General features: G+C 46.3%; 1 pseudogene; it reads right to left on the bottom strand.

Moving 5' to 3' along the window:
• Positions 1–20577: 20577 nt before the first annotated feature.
• Positions 20578–22493, bottom strand: LOC101708279 (perilipin-2 pseudogene; annotated as a pseudogene).
• Positions 22494–22781: the final 288 nt, after the last annotated feature.

The raw sequence follows: 22781 nt of genomic DNA, 5'->3' as shown, positions 1-22781 counted from the left end.
AGAATCAACAACTGGGATCTCATCTTACTAAAAAAGCTTCTGCACTGCAAGAGAAACCACCAATAGAGCTAAGAGACAACCTACAATATGGGAAAAAAAATTTTAGCAGCTGTACCTCAGAAAAAAGTCTACTATCTAGAATATATAAAGAGTTGAAAAAAATCAACCCCCCCCAAATTCAAAGACCCAGTTCAAAACTGGGGATCTGAAATGAACAGATATTTCTCAGACAAAGAAGTAAAAGCAGCAAATAAATATATGAAAAAGTGTTCAACATCACTGGTTATTCGAGAGATGTAGATGAAAACAACACTGAGATTCCATCTCACCCCAGAAAGAATGGCTGCTATCAAGAAATCAACCAATAACAAATGCTGGCGGGGGTGTGGGGAGAAAGGAACCCTGCTCCATTGCTGGTGTGAGTGCAGACTGGTGCAACCACTGTGGAAGTTAGTGTGGAGATACCTCAAAGAACTAGAACTGGAGGTCCCATTTGACCCAGCTAGTCCCCTGCTGGGTATCTTCCCCAAAGAATTAAAAGAATCATACCACAGCGATATATGTACGCCTATGTTTATAGCAGCACAGTTTGTAATAGCTAAGGTTTGGAAACAGCCCAAGTGCCCATCAACTGGAAACTGGATAAAGAAGATGTGTTTTTTTTTATAAAATGGAGTACTACTCAGCCATAAAGAACGAGAAACTAGAGTCATTTATAGCTAAATGGATGCATATTGAGGCCATACTCTTAAGTGAAATAAATAGGACACACATGTGTAAATACTGAATAGTTTCTCTGGTGTGAGAAACTGAAAATGTAAATAAGGATACACATGGATGAAATTGCCTAATAACATATTTCTTAGATTGTGTTTCCATCGCGTGTCATATGACTGTATTGAAATTTAAATTAGGGAGAAGTTTGGCTTATGTGGAGTATGCTAGCTAACTGGAGTTTTTTTTCCAGACCACTACTTGTTCAATGTTGGTTTGGGGGAATCTTTCGAAAAATATCACATCCTCTGGTGTCTTGGTGCTTGAGATGTTTAAGTTATACAGAAAAATGTTTAAGTGCTTTTCAGTTTTGTTTTGGTTGAGTTCTATTGTATTTGAATATTATTCTAGGTTTTTTTCCCTTGCATTGTTCTTTTTTTTTTTTTTGGTACTGGGGATTGAACTCAGGTCCTTGTGCTTGTGCAGCAGGCGGTGAAACCACTGAGCTAAATCCCCGGCCACCATTGTTCTTCTTTGAATGGTTTTAATTTTTGTATGTGTATGTGTTTGACAATAAAGTTATTTTTAAATTAAAAAATATAAGGCTATAAGATTTTCTATTTCTTCTCAAGTCACTTTCAATAATTTGTATCTTTCAATGGGTTTGTTATTTTCCTCTGAGTTGTGGAACTTACTGACATCAATTTATTAAAAATACTTCCCTATAATCCTTTCAACTTCTGTAGGACATATGGTAATGTTCTCTTTTATTCTTGATATTGGTAATTTGTGTTTTCTTCTTTTTTTTCTTTATCCATCTGCCCGGAGTTTATCAATTTATTAATCATTTCAAAGAACCATTTGATCTGTTAATTTTCCTCTGTTTTTACCATTTTCTGTCCAATTAGTTTCACTTGCATCTTACGTTTATGGTTAATTTGTACTTCTTTTTTTTAACCCTTTAAAGTAGACTTTAGATCATTGATTTTAGAGCTTTCTTTTTCCTCATATATGCATTTAATACTGATCTCCACTTCCTTTCTTTAGCTGCATATAACAAATCCCAAGTCATATTTCCATTTTCATTCAATTCAAAATATTTCCTGATTTTCATTGTGACTTCTTTTTTGATGCATGAGTTATTTAGAAATATGTTAAAAAAAGAAGTATCTCAGGAAAAAAAAGAAATATGTTTACATTCCTAATATTCGGAGTTTCTTCCTCTCTTTTGTTTTTATTGTTCATTTGCTTAATTTTAGCTAAGTTCCAAATATCTGGGCATTGGAAATAGTTTCTGTTGTTTCTTGGCTAAAAGCTTCTCAGACACTTAAACCATGTAATTTCCTTGCCCAACAATTGACCAACAAGGTAAATATAAGATACAGGTTCTGAATTCATTAATTCTTAATATTAATCTTGATAGTTAATTTTAATACTTCATCATTTATATTTTTTAATTTTTAAGATTTTATTAGTAAAACATTAATGATTTCTAACAACCATTGATTTTGACTTAAATGGTTAGATTTTTACTTTGGTCTTTTCACTCATATTTTGATCATTAAATTTGAAGCTAAAAGGACAACATCTCCAGATAGCACATAGACGATCTTTAGGGCAGTGGAGCTGTCGTGTGATGTTGTCCTGGGGCCTACATGGCTTTTATCGTTTGTCAAAAATTGCAGCAGAAGCTCTGAAATTAACGATCTAAACTTCCACCCTAAACACCAAGCATGAGCCCTAATGTGTACTCTGGACTTTGGGTGCTGTGGCGTATCACTCTGTGTCACTGTGAGTTCATCGATTGTCACAAAGGTACCCTGGGTACCGGATACTGAGTGTGGAGGAAGCCCGGCCTGCGCAAGGCAGGGGCCACATGGGAATTCTCAGCTCCTCCCATTCGATTTTGCTGTGAACCTAAAACCTCTCCAAAAACTAAAGGCGATTTTCAAAAGCAGTAACAGGGTGTCATGACATCCAGAACTCTAGATTAATGGTTCCATGTTCAAAACTGAACATTCATTGCTGCTGCTCATTAGCTTCCCTAATCCCATCCTGTCTTGAGTGTCACTTTTAAAAAACCCCCTTCATGTTAATAAGCTTCACTGGGTGACAGTAAAATGACTGTCGATTACACTGACGTTATTTTTAGAAATGAAGCAGTTTGAGGAATTAAGTCTCTGGGATGTGAGTCAGTTACTGAATAAATAGGATCTTAAGGAGAATGACCCCATGTGCCCCTTGCCTGAATACCCTGCAGACACCATATTAAGACTAGCATTACAAGCACCTACAGCTGCCTGTCCTATGAGTTCAGCAGAAGCTCAGTAAATAATATCAGAACTGAGTCATTTATGGTTGAATGACACAGAATGAAAAAATAAATGCCTTTCAGGCAGTTCCTGTTACCTAATATGGACGAAGAAGTAGACACTAACTAAAGGGCCACACCTGAGACCCAAATGAACTTTTCCCTATAAGGGTGTTGATCTAATTTCCTGATCAAAAAAGGAATCCAAAAGCCCTGTAAATGATCTGTCTGGACCTGAAAGAAGCTCTATTTTCTTTTCTCAAAGGCCCTGTCGACATAAGTCTGCTGATTTATTCCCTGAATAGCTGAGGGTGTTTTGTTTTGTCCTATTATTTTGGAGAATTCCAATTAAAAATGCTCTTCCATTCTGCTGAAAGGTCGTATTGCCTGGAGTCCTACAGATAGCTAGGGTTTCTTTTGGTGGGAGCCAGAAACAAGATGACTGAACACAGAGCTCACATTTAGAACTTGGAAATAAATGGTATTCATATGGGATTTCTTAAGCACAAATGCTGTGAATTATAAGCCCTGAAAGAGGTGCTCCATATAATAATTTCTATCGCTAGTCCCTAGGCCTTCTTCCTGATAATAAAAGTGAAATTGGACTAGAACATCCAGAAGTAGGAAAAAATGAGGTGAAATGACCACTGTCAGATAAGTGGCTTAAACTTTGAAAGCCATAAGGAAATGGAGCCCTTTTCCAAGGGAGTGACAACAGATTCATAAAGTGCATGACTCATAAACTGATCTCAAGTTGCAAAACTGATGCTGAATCACTGAGGAAAAACTTAAAATCTTGAAAAATCTCAGTTGTCTTTTAGGAATCATCTTCTGTCAGCTTTGCTGTTTGTCAGCATGTTCTTATTCACTACCCTGGAATAACTTCATGGCAAAACTAAAACAGGTCAAATTTGTTAGATACACAATATTTGTTTAAAAGCCAGACTGGGCTCTAAGTTTCTTTTGAATGAATCATAAAAATCTGGATGATTAAAGAAGGGAGTTATGCCTAGAGAAATATATTCCAAACAGGCATTGGATTAACACAGAAGTTTCTTTTAATAGAGAGCTGTGTGTTTCGGAATCCGTAAAAGAAGGCTCTGTGTTTGAAAAGCAGCCTGACAAAGGGTGTGGCACCCTTGGCCATAGGGATGTCCAGTTTGGGAGGAGAGATTTCCCCAAGGCGATCCTTCCTAAAAAACCATTATCCATAGGTTGGGCCCCTCTATCAGAATCTGTACTATGCTGTTTAGAAGAACTGGAAACTAATGGGTGACCCAAGAATGCTCCCAGTCAGTGGTGAACACCGGTAATATCCCCTCCAAGATTTCAATCCCTGACTCCGGGCAATCTTAGGCTTCTGTCCAGGTCCAGGGATAAGCACAGGGGTAACAAAGATAATGTATTGTTTAACTAGAAAGCACAGAGGTAGATAAGGTGGAAAAGGGAATGTTGGAGTGTTGGGAATTATTCTGCTCATATAAAGACAGGGGGATGCATCAAGACCATGGAAGCATTATGAGTTTTACACTTTGCCAGGAAAATTTCCTAAGACTTCCCAACAGGATTGAGGTATGATACACGCATTCAATTTAAACCTCAAAATGGGAAGGGAAATGAGAAGGAAATCAGAAACCAGACGGCTCAGCTCTGCAGTCTCTGGTGAGCGAATTCCCTTTGCTTCAGGACCCAGGTGGGCTTCCCCTGAGCCTTGAGCCCCTGCCATTTGTGGCTTTGAAATGCCAGAAGAAACCATCTCCTGAGGTCACACTGGTCACTGAATAAGGAAAGGCTGTGAAACTGGGTTAGGGACCCACCAGTGTTTTGTCAACACAAGTTCTTCTTTTGCAGTCCTAGGGCTTGGACCCAGGACCATACATGTGCTCGACAAACACCCTACCACTGCACTACCCTCCAGCCCGGCCAATGTGAGCTTTAAAGTTAGAAGAATAGGGCTGGGGATTTAGCTCAGTGGTTCCACCACCTGCCTCTCAAGCACAAGGACCTCAGTTCGATCCCCAGTACCCACCCCCAAAATAAATAAATAAATAAATACATAAATACATAAATAAAGTTAGAAGAATCACCCGTTCCTATCTCCAGGATCTGATGCTTGAGGATTTTTAAAATCACAATTATTCAGGGGGAGAAACGCTGTCAGCATTATCACCAAGAAGACGGCTTTCAAAGATCCTATTTGTGAAAGCTGCACTCCACACCAACCATCCATCGTGAGGACTCACCTGCCGATCTGCCTACAATCTTAGAAATGATTAATGCAAACTCCAAGAGCAAAAAGAGAGCCTTCTAAAAACAATCTCCCATCATAGGAAATACTCAACCAAGCCCGGTTGAGACCAGTGTTTACAGCAAGGAATCTGAAGGGAGTCCAGGGTTTTCCTGCCCTCCTAACTGTTGCTCATTCCTGGTGGACAAGGCTCCGGGTGCTGACCTCTGGATAAGCTCCCGGCCCGTGTGATTTACAGCCTCTTCCTGTGAGCCTCTGCTCACAGCTAACAGCAGGATGTTGCATTCCTATTTGTTTACTTCTCCCCTCCAGCCATGCGCTTAAATCAATCCAGATTATTAAGAAACTCAAATCTGCACAGTGGGTTTGATCTGCGGGTGAGGTTCGGTGTGTCGAACACAGGTGCTACCTGGGGACCCGAGGCCTTTCTGGTCACCCAGGGAGGGACGTGGATGAAATCCCGCTCCGTGACCAAGAGGAACCCCTGGTGTTTGGGAAGGGATGTGTCTGCTGTGAGCTCTCCATGGCTCTTCTAAGAGCTTGGTATCCAAACATTTGGATCCTTTTCAAACAAAAGTCACGGTGAAAGCGCCGGCAGGATTTGCAAAGTGGAGTGGCCAGGGTGACTTCATGTTCCAGTGCACCCGGCGGCTCCCTGGGTGGAGCCATCGAGGGCAGAGGTGAGTCACGGAGTCCCGCGCTGGGAATCTAATTACAGCTTATTTAACTGGAGCACGTAGATACACGACCTTTATTCCCACCTAGGCTGCCCTAATGTTTGTCTCCGGGCCAACCTGGGCACTGCTGGACACACAGCCAAACAGCAGCCAAACATCTGGTCAAATTCTCGGAGATTAGAGGGCTCAGGGTGGATAAGAAACATCAGTCTTCCGTTTATCAGGCACACGCCCAGAGAGGTCAAGGTACCAGCAGACAGTTGGACCAGCCTGTCCCTGCCTCTCTGGAGATTAGAGCTGATAACGATTTGGCACCCAGAGATAGCATCTCTGGGCTCCACTCTTCCCTGTTCCATTTCACAGCCTTCAGAGAAATCTTTGTCTCTTCCTTCCCTTCTATAATCCCTGACATCTGGATTGCTTGTGCCCAAGTGGACTGCATGGTCCCCAAGTAGTTCCAATTTTCTTTCAAATGTCACTTTCAAGTCAGGCATGGTAGTGCACACCTGTAATCCCAGCACTGGGGAGGCTGAGGCAGGAGGATCTTTATGATTTCAAGGCCAGCCTGGAATATAAGTTGAGACCCTGTCTAGAGAGAGAGAGAGAGAGAGAGAGAGAGAGAGAGAGAGAGAGAGAGGAAGAGTCACCCTAGCCTGGCCTTCCTGTTCTATTACCCTTGACCCCAGCTTCTCACCTCCACTTTACCCTCTTTCAATAGCCTCCTGATTTCCGGTTTCACCAGCCCTTCCATTCATCCTGCACATCCCTGCTTGATTCAAGGCCCTACCATTCCTCTTGGAGACGTCACAGCTCAGCTCAGAAATCTGCAGGACCCTCCCGCTGCCAAACCCCATGACCTTACATTCAAATATAGTAAAATCTGCCCAGATCTCCCTGTCCCAGATTCCTCCCACAGACCCTGGCCCTGGCCCACCCGCTGGCCCCTCTGTCCCCCCACTGTGCTGATCCAGGGCTGGCTCTCAGGCCCAGCCTTCTTCCTCGTGTCCCTCTGGCCCCGATGCTGTCCTCCCTGGCCTCCAAGGTGGACTCGAACCGCTGCTCTTTCCCTGCTCAGCCACCAACTCCTCCAGGGCAGCGCAGCCCCATCCTCCCCACCGGAGAGACCCCACCCGTGACCTCCACAGCACGTTAATACTGCTCATGACACACCACCGACTCCCTGATTTTATAGCCGTTTCCCTGTTAGATTGCGAGCTCCAGGCAATAGGGATGGAGTCTTAGTCAGCCTTTGACACCTGCAGCGCCCGATGCTGCGCACGATCAACAAATAGCTCTTGAAGGAATAAACAGTTAAAGGGCCAAGGAGAGCGACAGACATCCCGATCCCCAGGGACAGATAACATTTAGTGCCCTCGGTCACCCACCTACTGTCCCCGCACCCCGGCTGCCCTGTGACTCCCAGAAAGAGCCACCGTGGTACACCTTGTTCTTGGTCCAAAGGGGTTACCACAGCTGTGACACTTGGCGGTATTGCTTGAGCAATGAGTGTGGAATAATAGATACCATCTGCTTCCCTGCACCTAAAACTAGGTCCTCGAGATCAACCCTGCCAGCCTTTTGAATATGCTGTTTCAGTGTTCAAAATACATAGCCAGGTGTGGTGACATACGCCTATGATTCCACCACCCAGGAGGCTGAGGCAGGAGGATTATTTTGAGTTGAGGCCAGCCTGGGCTATATAGTGAGTTCAAGGCCAGCCTGAACTACATAGCAAGACCCGGTTTCAAAAATGACACAAAAATACAAAATGTATGAAGTATACATTCAAGTCAGTTGTAGTCACCGAGCATCAGTAAGGTGATACGTCTTACCTGGGCGTGAGGGGGAACCCAGATTTAGGGTCCAGGAAGTGAGGGACTTAAACACACACACTTTCCCCACCCTGTTAATGTGTCCACTCCTTGGCAGGCAGCATGACAAATTCCCTGTCCACAAAATGTCCTGAAATTAAATGTCATCTCCTACCACTCACTTGCTGCCAACTTCGTGCCTGTCTCCTCCTGGTCGCCCACAGTTTTTCTTGTCTGTAAGCTGTTTTCAGTGCTAAAATGGCATGTGTTTCTTCTAATAGTGGCACTAATGTCACCACGGTGGCTCATGCCGGGCCTCTTTCAAAGGCACTCGGCGCCCGCTGGTCACCGGGTTATTACCACGTTATGAACTGACATCATAGTTCCATAGCGTAATGAGCCATTATGCTTTCCACGGAGGAGACTAAGTGGCCAGAAAGATTAAGTAACCAGCTCTAGGACATGGCAAGGTCAAACTCGGGGCCCCGGCTGGCAAGCAGGGCTTCCACCCGCGCTGAGCCCGGAAGGACTCGGTCCTCTGTCTTTCCCGCACTGAGCCCTCCAGGACGGGAGCAACAGCGGAAGAGCACAAAAATAAGGCTCGCTTCTGAAAACAGCATCACACGTGTGATCCCCGACGGCTCCGAGACCCAAGCAATGGCTGTGCACCCCGACTTCTCCCCAGCTGAGAGAGGGGCCTGTCCGGAAGCGCAGGACTGGGTTTTTCATTCTCCCAAGCTTCTGTGCTGCAGGTTCTGGTTTCACAGAGCTTCCTGTCCACTGCTCTCTCTGCTCTGGGTGCTAAGCCACAGAAGGATCATGTTGCTTCTCAGCTCAGAACCTTCCAGTGGCTGAGAGGCAACAAATCAAGGCTGGGGTTCGGCTCGGCTGTCAGCACCCCCTGCCCCAAAGTCAAAATCATCCCTGTGAGCTTTTTCCTCTTCTGTTCTCCTCCCCTGCTCTTCTCTCTCCTCCTTCTTCATAACATTCCAGCTACTCACTGTGGTCCCCAGGCACACTGTGCCCCAGGGCCTTTGCACATGCTCTTCCTGGGGCCTGGGGGTTCCTCCCCAGATGGCCACATGACTCACATACTGCTGAAGTCTTGGCCTGCTCCTTGATGACTTCCAGGACCACCTCATGGATTGTTCCCATCTCCTCCCCTCTCCATCCAGCATGCTCACCTTGCTGCTCTTACCTAATAACTTTCCCCAGCCCTCCACAGTGCCTGACACATTTTACTTATTTATCTTGTTTGTTGCCATGACCCGGAATGCAGCCAGGGGAACACAGAGAAACAAATTTCACGTCTTTGGTGGGGGGTTATACACCCTAGTGACTAATCCTGTCATAAACCCAGCTCGAGTGCTTTTTATACCACTGCTAAGCGTGATTACAAAGTCATTTGCGGTTTGAATTACTTTAAAATTCAGAATACTATTAATTTCCGGTGAATAATTCCAAGAAACATGGGACTTGGGGGAGAATCAAGATGTTTTCAGAGCAGGATGCAGAGCTGAGGAGTAAAAGACCACGCTGCTGAAGTCATTTTCCTGTTTAGTGAACCGCAGCCGCGGCTCCGAGGATATTCTGAGATTTACTGTACTCTGATTCATTTGGAATGAGATTCCGAAGGATAATATGTTTCTGTGAAGTGTTTTGAAAGAAAAGGCATTTCCATTCCAGCTCCTATCTAGCGGGGTCGGGGAGAGGCATTCCCAAGTTTCGAGGTTGCTGCCTGAGGTCAAACAGTTTCTCACCAGTAAATCCAGATCCAAGAGAGGCCCGAGTGTGGCACGGGGGCAAGAAAAAAGAAACAGATTAAAAAGAGAGGGAGAGGGGCCGGGGATTTGGCTCAGTGGTTCCATCGCCTGCCTCGAAAGCGCAAGGTCCTGAGTTCAATCCCCAGTACCAAAAAAAAAGAGAGGGAGAGAGGGAGAGAGGCCCAGATGGTCATGTATCCAGCGCAGAGTGGCTCTCCCAGGGCCTGGGCGATGACCCCGTGTGTGCTGCGCACCCTGCACCCCTCCAGCCCGGGCACCCAGGGCGGTGGCTCCTGCGCCGGGCTCCGCCTGTGATCAGCAACACAGCTGGGTGCGCACCTGTTTCCACCTGCTTGGCCTCCGCATCCTGAGCCCACGCAACAGCTCCAAAAGCCATCGCCCTCACCCGGGCGTGGTGCTTGGCACACGCCTGTCATCCCAGCACTCTGGGAGGCTGAGGCAGGAGGGGGGCCAGTTTGAGCCCAGCCTATTTAGTGAGTTAGTGAGACCCGTCTCAAAATGAGAAATAAAACAAATAAAAAGGGCTGGGGATGCAGCTCCGTGTGAAAAGCTAGCATTCAATCCCCAGTACCACTGACGAAGGAAAACCAAACCAGACCACAGCGTCACACAGTCCTCCTGTCAGAACAGCAGCGCTGAATTTAACTACGGTTCTCACAAGATTCGGAGGGCACAAAGATGAGGGTGGAAAATTGCAGCCCTGAGGGCCTCCCAATTTATCTCAAATGCCTAAAACACCCGAGCCAGGCCCTATGCTGCCCACGCCTGTTCCCCAGTGCCTCCCACGGTACAGGGCTTCTAGGGGTGCTCCAGAAATGTCACCCAGGGACAGGTTTGGGTAGGTTAATTTTTCAACATGTGGGGTTTTTTGTTTTGTTTGCAGTACTGGGGATTGAACCTAGGGTCTTTGCCTTGACCTCCACCTCCAGCCCTTTTTATTTTTTATTTTGAGACAGGGTCTCCCTAAGTTGCTAAATTGTCCAGGGTGGGCTCAGACTTGTGAACCTCCTGCCACAGCCTCCCAGAATCCCACTGGAATTACACAACACTTGGTATCTTAACTACATTTATCTGTCTATCTGGAAAGAGTCTAATAGTGTTTAACACTGGCTATTTCTAAAAGAAAAGCAAAGTGCAATATGCATAGAGCTGAATTATTTAAAATAATTTAAAATATACACGGCCTGGGCACTGTAGCACCAGAAGAATCTGAAACATCAGGTGAAAACATAAAGGGAAGTGCTCAGCATGGGAAACATTCACTTTTCACAGTACATTTCTAGAGTGATTAATGACAAGTGGCGGAGTCTTCCTACAGCAGGCGCTGCCCGGGGCGGGGACAGGTGCGAGCTACGGATGCACCTCACCTGAGTGAACCTCGAGAACATCCTGCCTCGTGGTCCCCGCCTCACTGAAAAGACTAAATTGCATGATTCCATTTACACGATTCTCTAGAGCAGTCAGGACAAGTGTGTGGCAGAAAAAATTTAGGACAGTGGCTGTCTGTGATGGGATGTGTGGGAGGGACATCGCAAAGGCACAGTGACATCGTGTGTCTTGTGGGGCATCTTTGAGTTGCATGTGTACACATCTGTCTAAACTCATCATTGCCAGGCATGGTGGTGCACACCTGTAATCCCAGCACTCAGGAAGCTGAGGCAGGAGGGTTGCTGCAGGTTCGAGGCCAGCCTGGGCTACCTAGTGATTTCAAGGCCAGGCTGAACTACAAGACGAGACCTTGTCTGAAAAAAGCAAAGCAAAGCAAAACAAAACAACATAATCGACAAAAAATTTGTTGTGCATTCGGGCTGGAGATGTAGGTCAGTGACAGAGCACTCGCCTGGCATGCACAGGGCCCTGGGTTCCATCCCCAGAACCACAAAAATAAAAATAAACAACAACAATAAAAGATAAACCAGAGACAAATGAGATCATGAACCACAGGAATAGACAGGTTGGGCATAAAGAAGGAAGAAAGTACGGATGAGAAATGTGTTGACCCACTCTCCATTACTGTGACAAAATACCCGAGATAATCAACTGAAAAAGAGGAAAGGTTCATGTTGGTTCCTGGTGTCAGAGGTCTCCAGGTCCTGGTGCTCAGGGCCTGCAGCGAGAGCTAGGCAGCACAGCATGGCTGAGAACTCGGTGGAGAGGCTGCTCACCTCATGATGGCCTGGAAGTGAAAAGAGAAACAGGAAGGGACTGGGGTCCCCATATAACCATCAGGGGTACCCTCCAATGACCTAACATCCTGCCACCAGGTTCTGCCACTTCCAAACAGTGCCACAGGTGAGACTAAGCCTTCAACATGGCTTTTCGGAGACATTCAACATCCAAACTATAGCTAGGTGTGATGGTGCACAGCTGTAATCCCAGCACTTGGAGACTGAGGCAGGAGGGTCACCCTGAGTTTGAGGCCAGCCTGGGCTACACAGCAAGACCCTGTCTCAAAAAAAGCAGAGGGACAACGATTCTCAAGGTGTATCTTTCTACACAGCTGTGACTTAAGATATGTCTCACACGTCGCCCCTCGTCTGTCACCAAGAAAGTTAATATCAAAATTAACCCACTTGAAGAAGAAATCCAGTAAGGAGCCTACACAGTGACTGATGAACCTTAGCTGTATGAAAAGCAAATAACATAAGCTCCCTGAAGAGGGCAGAGAAGAAAAGCACTGACTTTAAGAATGCTGGCAGCAGAATTCAGCTGTGTTCTGTTAGCTAAAGACAACAGAGAACTGTGAACAAATGTCAGGCTGTCTCAGTAAACTTGCCCCTCACGAGGCGAGGGATCAGTAATGGGAAACTACTTCCTGTGCTGGTCGGACAAATAAGTCCATGCACAGTGGATAATAGAGCCCTGTTTGTTACCGCTGGGTACAGAAGTTGCTATGAAGGAAGGATAAAGCTAGGATGAGCTTTGCATAGAGTTGGATTCAAAAGGATCATTATGGACTCAGGACCACACACACACACACACACACACACATACACGTGGGTGAATACAGGAATAAATAGAGGTGCATGTGCGGAGTGAACAGGTGTTAGTGAATTCACATGTATTTCCTTTTTATTTTTTTTAGTTTGCAGTACATCATATTTATCTTCCTTGTGTGGAGTTGGTACACATGCATAACACATCTTAATTTCTTGTTTCACCCCCATTCCTGCCCCACTATCTCCCTCCCTCCACCTCTTGATCTGCTTCCCCTGTGACCAAGACCTATCTCCCTACTTCCTAATATTCTTTATTTTGCTCTTTACTTATAATTTGAGTTTCTTACATGAGAGAAATCATGAAATATTTAAGCTGTGTATCTGATTTATTTCAGTTAGCACTATGGTCTCGAGGTGCATCCATTTTCCTATGAGTGACTCAAGTTTATCTTTCTTTATGACAGAGTAGTACTCCATTGTGTGTGTTACAGCTTGTGTCTAGATGTCCCCCTAAAGCCTCATGTGGTCCTAGGTAGGGCTTTTTGAGAAGTGGTTGGATCTAGGGTTTGTGGCACTAGAATTGATTCATGATGCAATGCTAGGATCGAGGACACTAGGATTAAGGGTGTGAGTGCTGCCCACCCTAAGTATCCTGGATAAAATGTAAGGGACACAAAGAGCTGTGGTCATCCCTTGTTGCTTTGCTGCCTTCTGCCCACCATGAACTGTTTCTCCACTGCCATGCCACACAATTATGGAGCCAGTTGATTATGGACTGAAACCTCTACAAACTGTGAGCAAAATAAATCTTTCCCCTTCTAACTGTGGGTGTCAGGTATTTTGTCTCAGCAATGAGAAAAGTAATTAAGACAGGGTGTAAACACCATATTTCCTTCACCATTTATCTGTCCATGGACACATAGGCCACTTCCAAGACTTAGCTATTGAGAGCTGCTCTGCTAGGAAGACAGGTGCACTTCTTAGTTCTGTCTTCTGAGAAGACCGAGGAGCATGACCCTCCCATAGCAGTGAGGACATCTAACATTCAGATCTTGGTTTCTAAAACCCATTCTCCAATAAATGAATTCAGGGCTCCTGAGAGATCATCAGGGAAATTTGAAATGAGCCTGCCAGAAAATAACAATATGTTCAAAAAACAAAGGGATCGAAGGACCCAGGAGCCCAGGGAAGGGGACTCCATTGGTAAAACTGAGTTGTCAGCAAGAAAATCAATAATGATAAAAAGGCCTTGTAACTCAAAGAGTGAAATAAGAACCCATGAATCCATCTGGATTTAAATAAATAAATGAGAAGAAGGGACTCTCTCTGGTTTTACGTTCATTCATACCAAAGATACTGATAATACTCTTTTTGGAGGTTTTTGTTTGTTCATTTATTTGTTTTGTTTTGCAGTACCGGGTCTTAAACCCAGGGCCTTTGCACTGAGCTACATTCCTAGCCCATTTAAAAAATTTTTTTAAATTTTTAAAACAGTGTCTCATTAAATTGCTAAATTACCCAGGCTGAGCTAGAACTTGTAGTCCTCCTGCCTCAGCCTCCCAGAGTTCCAGGATTACAGGCATATGCCACCACACCCAGCTGCAAGATGGCCCTAATAAATAGTCCATGCTACATCCCTGTCAAGGTCTGTCCCTCCAAGTACAGGGCGCCCTTATCAAGCTGCTGATTAAAGAGGGAGGAGGTAGAGGAGTCAGCAAAGCCAAGGGCTGGTGGAAGTTGGTACACTTGCTTTATTTAATATTAATTGCTAAATAAACTGATCTAATGAATCAGCCCCACAGTAAAATGATGTAACAAGCTATAAATCCATCCTGGTAACCTTTGGGCATTCTGTGTGAATGTACACATTGTAACCCACATATTTATCAAGGAGCACGGGAAACCTAGGACTGTAATGAAATACACACACATCCCCGGGAGACCAGAATCCGAGGATGGTGAAGGGAAAAACATGATCTTCATGCTCAAAAGATTCACAGGTCAGGAAATGTCCTAGGAGATAATTCAGAAAGCTTCTGGTTCCCAGTATAGAACAGGAAATGCCAAAGGTCCAATTCAGCCTGGGAGGATATACATTCGGGGAAAATTCCAAGCCTCAGGCCTCCCGGGAACCCAGAAAGGAATCAAACTAGAAAGGCAAAGAAGCTTCATCAGCTGCTAAACTTATCTAGCTCTCCAAGCAAATTGTGAGCAATTGAAAACTTTGTGATACAGAAATCAGTTTTGGAGGAAGAGAATTGAAAGCTACTTTCACAATGATGAAAGCTCTTCTTTTAACTCGTTGAGTATAAGACTTGTATCTCAGTCTAGAGCTGCTAGGCTGAGTGTCAAGATAGAAATTGGTTCCGTGAGCGCCAGGGATTTAGCTCAGTGGTTCTGGCGCCTGCCTCAAAAGTGCAAGGTGCTGAGTTCGATCTCTGATACCAGAAAAAAAAAAAAGAAAAGAAAAAGAAATTAGTTCCGTGATCAGACTTTCAAATACAATGTTGGTAAGAATTTCTCTAAGCCTTTTCAGGCATGCAGCAGGATCCTATGTATGAATTATTTAGTATGTGAAAGGAATGCTTAATGATCCTAACTGAATCCTAAGCCGCCACAAATAATTGTAAATAATTTTTTCTTTCAGTGCTGGGGATTGAACCCAGGGCCTTACACATGCTAGGCAAGCATTCTACTAGCCCAGTAATAATAGTTCTTAACAATGATATTAGCCAGGTACAGTGGCTCACACTTATAATCTCAGATGCTCAGGGGGCTGAGGCAGAAAGGTTGCAAGTTTAAGGTCAACCTGGGTAACTTAGCAAGACCCTGTCTCAGGACAAAATTTTAAAAAGCAAAAAGCCTGGGGACAGAGCTCAGTGGTAGATTATCCCTCAGTTTAACTCAGTTTAAGCTCTAGTACCACCAAAAAGAAAGATAACTCACTGAGTATTTACGATGTGCCAGGCCCTAACTCACTACTAATGTCTCCCTAGAGTCTTCCTTACCCTCAACAGAACACAGAGAGACTGCTCACGAGCAATCCTGAAGGACCGGGTGAAGGCTACTGAGTATGCTCTGTGAGCCTCCTCCAGAGATTTTTCTTTCCCTGTATGCACTGAAGGTTTGCCAAGGGTTGAACTGAAAATTATTCCAGCTGCATTTATCTCAAAATTGCCAAGCACAGCCTCTGGCCCAGCCAGCGTGCCCCGTTCATTGATAATTCAGCATGATGACAGCACACCACACTTCCGCCTCCGACCACCGAAGAGCAGACGTCGGATAGAGAAAGGAAATTTCATGACAGAGACGAATTGGGGCAGCCTGGACACTAATGTGAGCTATCACGAACATACAGATTCACTCAGAGATTCCACAATAAGGATCTGATGTGTTAAAAAACAATGCATGAGAGCACACTCCACCTAGCAGATAAACCACACTTACGGAGCAGGTGTGAAAAAGGTGGAGGAGGAGGAGATGAACATTACCCCTTCAGGTCATTTCTCAGAATGTCAGGTGACACCAATTCTTTTTCTGAATCAGATCATCACATGAGCACACTTGGTTTGATAGCTATTTCTCGTGCGCTTCTTCTTAAAGTTAAAAATTAGCATCTATTTTGACAGCTCATGGGTCTCATTGGTAGCCCGATGGCTGGACGAAATGGTTAGCATGAAAGGCACATTAACACACCATCTGAAACACAGATGTGGGCCCCTGCCCTGTTGAGAAGAAAATCCCCAGATCTATTCTCCTTTCCACTCCCCAGTAACCACCACTCCCAAGAGAGAAACAAACTACTGTACTTCAGGAGCTCAGGAAAAAGCAGATTACTTAATGGAGTTTGTGATGTCTGCTGCAGCAGTTGGAAATTGAACCTCCCTGATTCTGTTTCCAACTCTAAGGCTGAAATATGGACTTGGCAGGGCAGGGTGCGGCCTAGGCAGTGTCTGCATGGACATGAATAATTTATGCTCCGCAGCTTGCAGGTGCAGTGCAGCCTCTTGGATGTTCTGAGCAACAACCATGTCCCTTCCTGAACCATCTCCCTGCAGCAACCTCATCCCAAGAATGTGCACGGAAGTGTTACATTTATTCTCTTCCCTCTGAAGTTTTGGTGATCGCCTTCTATTAAACAAACTGACAATGATGGACAGTAGGGAAAGAACAAAGACCAAGCACGGAGCTGGGTACACATCATGAGGCTCCAACGGGTGAGCTGGCTGGAGCCTGGGGAAGCTGAACACAGGGACAGGGCTGGGCCTTGATTGGAGGGGAGCTGGGGGCTGGGGGGTGCACGGCCAGTCAGAGCTGGGCCAGTCAGAGCTGTCTTATGATACAGGCGAAGTCGTCCAGGGAAGCGCCCAGCAGCGTTTGCATTTGCAGAGGTCTGCAGCTTCTCTGACTCCCAACTCAAAGATGCCACAGAAATCCACCTGGGCTCGTTGCAGCTCAAGGGCAGAGCACTGGCCTGGGACGCATGAGGCCCTGGGTCCAATCCCTGTACTGAGCGAAGAGAGATCAGGGAAGGAAAAAGAAATACATCTGCAGTGGAGAGCTACTCTCCCCTAGACACACCTATGCCCCTCTGCCGATCCCGGGTTCACACCTTAGCTTCTTTCCCGCCTGCAAAGGTAGCTGTATATCCATCGGCCCTCCCAGATTGGGGCTGATCGGCCCTGGGGACTTGCTCCTTCCCTCCCACGACTGGCCCAGCCTGGCTGTTGAGCTCACTTAGTGTCATTATTTGACCCTCAGATCCGCGAGAGCAAACCAGTGTCACCTGTTCACATTATATGTGCAGTGAATGCCATGTCTGTCTCTTCTTTGGGACGCAGGAAACACTCACTCTTTTTGTTTGTTTGTTTGGGTTTTTTTTTTTGGTACTGGGGATCAAACTCGGGTCCTTGCGCTTGCGCAGCAGGTGGCAAAACCACCGAGCTAAATCCCCGGCCCTTGTTTGGTTGGTTTTTTTGAGATGGGGTCTCTCTATGTAGTTCAGGATGGCCTTGAACTCACTGTGTAGCCCAGGCTGTCCTCAAATTCATGGTGATCCTCCTGCCTCAGCCTCCCGAGTGCTGGGACTACAGGTGTACGTCACAGTGCCTGGCTAGGAAACATTCACTGTTGTCAGATATTAACATCCCCAAGGAAGCCTAGACTAGCCGTCCCTGCTCCGTGATTCCCAGACTCCGGGTGTCACCAATGACTCGCTAGCAGTCAGCCCAGTGTGCTCCTTTGGTCCTACCTGGTCCCAGCCACCACTGAGTCTCCTCTCCAACCCCAGTTTCGGCTGACTGAACTCTGTCTGCTCCAGTTACTCCACCAACCTGGCACCTGCCCTGCCCTGTGTTGGCTTTTCAGATTCCTCGTCGGGGCCCTGGACAAATGACTCCCGTCTGGGTTGCGTGTCGCCGTGCAGCTGCCCCTCCACATGCAGAAGCAGAGCTCCGGGACGACCCCTTCAACCGAGCTTCGCTACCAGAAATGTCAGCAAGAGCCCGCTGTGGTAGGGCTGGGGGACAGAGTGTCCTCGATTAGGGAGGAACAGGAAGATGACAGTAACGAGCTCACCAACTTCAAAGTATGAATAGTCCAGTGGAGCAGAATTCTGAAAAATACCAAAACTAAGTAAAACACTGGGCTGAAAGACACAGGTTGATGTTATAGGGTAAACGGAAGCAAAAAGGGGTTGTTACTTCCTCTGAAGTTACATTTTTTCTGTGCTCTTTTGTGGATCTGTGGCACTTGGGTATTCATCTACATCCACAGCTCGGAAAGTTTCTGGGGCAAGAAGTCCAATTCTCCTATATGCAGTGAACAGGGAGGCCTGGCAGGAGCAGAAGTAATGAGGCAAGAGGTCGTCCTATGTCTGGGACAAGTTTATTTTTACATTTTTAAATACTTCCTTTTTTATTAGTGCACCTTTGCAGTGCATACTGATGACGTTCATCACAGGGAGTCAGTACATGTACAGAGCACATTTTAATTCTTTTTCTTTTTAAAAAATCTCCTCCTCTGCCCTTGGTCCCTCCAACTCTGGGTCCCCTTCTCATTTTTATTGTTTGGAAAAGGAATGGAAGAGAGAGAGACATAGAGAGAGAGAGAGAGAGAGAGACAGAGAGAGAGACTGAGAGAGAGAGACAGAGAGAGAGAACTAAAGGCACAAGTTTTTATATAGGCAGCTCACCTAATCCTTACCAAGAAGTAGTAGCAAGTAATACCTAAGCCTCAAATTAATCACAGCCTTTCCTCTCCAAGGAACTAATAATTTACTACATCCTGGAGGATACAGTCGGGGCTCATTTCCTTTGAGCTCTGCCTCTGTGAATTTGTCCGACCTCAGATAGAAAATATTCAGGGGGAAAAATTAGTCAGGATTGAATATGAACAGGCTTTTTTCTTGCCATAGTCCCTAAAGTATACAGTATGACAACTACTCATGCATGGGTGCAGTGTATTAAGTACTGGGTCATCCAGAGATTTAAAGTGTAACCGGGGGAACTGTGCAGGTTCTAGGCAAATACCACACTATTTTGTATAAGTGGATTAGCCTTTTGTGGCTCTCGCTATCCAGTCTTCCCTAGTATGACTGTTTATAAGGGAATAGCTTTGCTTTTGTTTTTGTTTTTTTGAGACAGGGTCTCACTGTGCAGTTCAGGCTGGCCTTGACCTCATGAAGTATCCTAGGCTGGCCTCAAACTCTCGGCGATCCTCCTGCCTCAGCCTCTCCAGTGCTGGAACTATAGGCGTGCACCATCATGCTGCTGTAGGGAAACTTTAAACACTGACAAGTTCAATTGCCTTGGCCTGCAGATTTGAAGCTAAGATTAAATATGTCTTGCAAGATCTTTTAGCTGCATCTGAGAAGCACAGTTGAAGAAAGCTGAACATCAGAACCCGCTTCTGAGCCTCATGTTTACTACCCCAGCGAGGTGATGATGATCTGAAGTCAAGGGCAAAGCTCGGATGGGAGGCGGGGAGGCCTGGGTTGTGGTGGAGGTTACAGTAGGAGGCCCCGTTGCCTGTGACTCACCAGGAGTCTAGCGCTGTTCTTGACCAGTGCTGTAGGCGCTGAGATCCGGTATTTGCTTTAGACCGTGGGAGCAAAGACTAACAAGGAAAATACTCCAGAACAGCTGGGAAACAAATTCCCTTCTGGCCTGGCCTGCACAGCAAGGGCTCCTGCCAAGCCATTTCCATCCCTGGGTCAGGGCTGTCTAGGAGCTTGTGTGGCCCTCTGCCTTCACCTTGTCCCTCTTGCCTCCCCTGGCCTTGCTGGCCCCCGCACACCTGCTAAAGAGGACGCTGAGCTTTGCCTTGTGACACAAAACTTGACAAAAATGTCCAATTGGACGAGCAACCGAAATGCGTCATTGCAGCATATTCCTTTGATCCTTTGGATCCTGTGTATTTTAAGATACCAGACACAGACTAGGTCAGGTTTAGCTCACGTGGCGGCAGTTTTACCTGTGTCACCGAGAAGGTCTCCTGATGTTCTGCAATCTTGTCAAGTGTATGACCTAAATAAATCTCAGCTGAGAGAATTCTGTCAGCCTAAGACAACGCAAATTGACACTCAGCCCTTCTCGACATCAAGGTCACTTGTAGCTGCCACTGAGAAACACAGTTTAAGAAAGATGGACTCTAGGGCTGGGGATTTAGCTCAGTGGTTTCGCTGCCTGCTGTGCAAGCACAAGGACCCGAGTTAGATTCCTGGTACCAAAACAAAAAAAAGCAAAACAAAACAAAACAAAAAAAGCAAGATGGACTCCAGACCCAGCCTTGTGTGAAGAGGGCAGCCCCGAGATGCAGACTGGAGTCAGGATCCGCAGCTGTCACTCTGTACTTAGTTAGAAGTAACAGTTTCAATCAGGTAATATTATTTTAATGTTTAATTTAGGGCTAGGGATTAACTTCTGTGAAAGATTTATTGGTACCTTTTAGGCATGTAATGTGGTATTTAAACATGTGTGTCTGATTTATTTCACTTAAGAGTATGGTCTCAAGGTCCATCCATTTAGCTATAAATATCTAAAGGTCATCCTTCTTTATGGCAGAGTAGTACTCTGTTGTATAAAAAAATCACATCTTCTTTATCCATTCATCAGTTGATGGGCACTTAGGCTGTTTCCAAGCTTCAGCTATTTGCTTGTCTTTTTTTTTTTTTTGGTACCGGGAATCGAACTCTGGACCTTGCGCTTGTAAGGCAGGTGCCGGAACCACTGAGCTAAATCCCCGGCCCCTCCAAGCTTTAGCTATTATAAACTGTGCCACTATAAACATGGGTGCACATATATCGCTGTGGTATGATGCTTTTAATTCTTTCAGGAAGATACTAAGAAGAGGAATAGCTGGATTAAATGGAACCTCCATTATAGTTCTTTGAGGTATCTCCACAGTGATTTTCACAGTGGTTGCACCAGTCTACACTCCCACCAACAGTGGAGAAGGGTTCCTTTTTTCCCACAGCCCCTCCAGCATTTGTTATTGGTTGTTTTCTCTTTCTTCTACTTGCTATTTTATTGATTGCAAAGGCAATGTTCCTTTATAAGGACTGAAAAACTAAAATCAGGTTGTATGAGCATGCATCATTAAACAAACCAGCGAAGAAGCCCACTCAGACTATTCCAGAGCAATCGCCAGTTTACACAGAGCCCATGGTAAGGTATTTTTATTTAGTTTACACAGTCGTTAACAATAGCCACCAAATGGCCACAATAAGAGGCCATAAAGCACCTGAGCTGCGTCCTGGCCAGGCTCTCACTCAGCTAACATGCTTTTCTTACCAACTCGATAAACAGAATTTACCTGCTAATGCCAGAGACTTTAAAGCTCCTACTCTGGTTGGAAATGACTACAACTGAAGACCCTCTTCCCAGCTCTCTACTTGTCCAGCTGGGAGTCAGCTGTCAGGTCAGTTTCCACATAACCCAAGGTCAGCGGGCTGCACTCCATGCCAAGCACAGGGACAGGGCGCCTGGGCTCTGTGCCCAGACTGCTGCCCCGTCTGGCCTGGCTCTGCACTCAGGTGCTGAGCATCCTGAGCCTTGGTCAGCTCAGGGTAAACAGGGCCCACCAGCCAGTGGGGGGACGTGCTGTCAACCAGCCAGTCCATCAAGTGTCTAAAGGCTCCTTTATTTTCTGTGGCTACCCCTTGCTGGAAGTCAGGAGGTTGTCAGAGACTTCTGTAAAGGATGCAGCATTGCGGAACACTGAGTAGATGTCGCGCGCCATCAGCCCCACGTGCTTGTCTGGCGCTGGATGCCCTGTGGTAGCCCTTGGATGCTGGACAGGAGGGCGCGGGGCATGGTCTGCAGCTACTGCGTCAGGTCTCGGGCAATGGCAGTAGTGCGAGGCTCGATGAGCCCAGCCCAGTGGGACCATTGGTGTCATCGTGGCCTGTGCTGCTCTTCCACTCCACCCAGGAGAGACAGCTCCTCCGGGGCACCCTGGATTCTCTGGGTGGCCTTATGCACATTCCTCCTGGCATATTCAATCATGTGGATAGCGGCATGGAGCTGAGAAACGGTCTCCTGGCTTTTCTGCTTGGCGTCTTTGCCCCCACTGAGAGCCTGCTGGTAGACCCAGACTTGAGCTCGGCAGACACGGATCCCAGTCTAACATAACAACTTGGCTTCTGAACCATATCCAATCCTTCTACTTTTTTTGCTTCTTTTTCTAGCTCTTCCTCAGTGAGAGGAAGGTACTGGTCTACCAGCAGCTCTGACCTGGTGAGAGCATTTCCCGCACACTGCTCATGAGCCGCTCCACTCGGCTCTCCAGAACTCCGTGAAGGCTGCCGTTGACCACAGACTTGGTCTTCTCCACGCCATCGGTCACTGTGCCCTTGGTCCTGTCCACCACCCCTGTGGTCGTGCTGGCCACAGAGTCTTTCACACCAGCGACGGTCTTGGTCACAGCATCTCGCCCCAGCCAAGGTAGCTTTGGCGTTGGCGACAACTTAGGTTGCTGGGTGATTCAGGGTGGGCAGTCTCTCCTCCATCCTGTCTAGCCCTTTACAGGAACAGGTGTTGGCAGCTGCAATTCACAGCTCCAGCTTCTCCGTGATGGGCCGAATGCCGCTCATGGCCACCGACGTCCTGGTCTTTATACCCTTCTGTCCCATCTCACGCAGACTTCAGGTAGGCGTGCTGGCCCTTCGTGGCGACCTACACCAAGGACACAGTTCACATGTGGAGCTCACCAAGAGCAAGCTGGCCACCCTCGCCACCACCCTCAGTTGGAGATCAACTGCCACAGGCCACTGTCCTCCTGGAGAAAAAAGCAGCCT

The sequence above is a fragment of the Heterocephalus glaber genome, unplaced genomic scaffold (genome assembly GCF_053883595.1).
Source record: "Heterocephalus glaber isolate CG9 unplaced genomic scaffold, H.glaber_assembly_v1.0 deba00001447, whole genome shotgun sequence".
Lineage (NCBI taxonomy): Eukaryota > Metazoa > Chordata > Mammalia > Rodentia > Bathyergidae > Heterocephalus > Heterocephalus glaber.
Note: the sequence above shows the minus strand (reverse complement) of the source record. Positions and strands in the feature narration are given on the sequence as shown.